This window comes from Cariama cristata, unplaced genomic scaffold (genome assembly GCF_000690535.1).
Source record: "Cariama cristata isolate BGI_N322 unplaced genomic scaffold, ASM69053v1 scaffold36494, whole genome shotgun sequence".
NCBI classification, from domain to species: Eukaryota; Metazoa; Chordata; class Aves; order Cariamiformes; family Cariamidae; genus Cariama; species Cariama cristata.
The window spans coordinates 4407-4756 of record NW_009612956.1 but is presented as its reverse complement, the minus strand read 5'-3'; positions in this window follow the sequence as shown (position 1 = coordinate 4756).

Below are 350 nucleotides of genomic sequence, written 5' to 3'. Positions count from 1 at the left end.
AGGGCAGCAGCAGAGGGCAGGGGAAGGTGATTTCCCCCTCCGCTCCCCCCCGGACAGGAAAAACAGGCCATTAAAAACCAGAGCACTTGTTTGAACGCTGCTATTTTGGGCTATGCCAGGGGAGGGAGGTGCCACATGGCCCCCATGGCGGCGGGGAGCATCCTTGGGGTCGGGAACACCGGGAGAGGGATCCCGCAGGAGATGCCCTAGCAGGGAAGGAAGGAGGTGAGGCTGGAGCTGTGCTGGGAGTAGGGGAGCTCCCCAAGGGGGGACACCCCTCCTCCATGCAGCAGTGGGGGCCAAGGGGGGGGCTGGGAGCTGGCAGAGCTCCCAGTGCCTGGCAGGCAGCA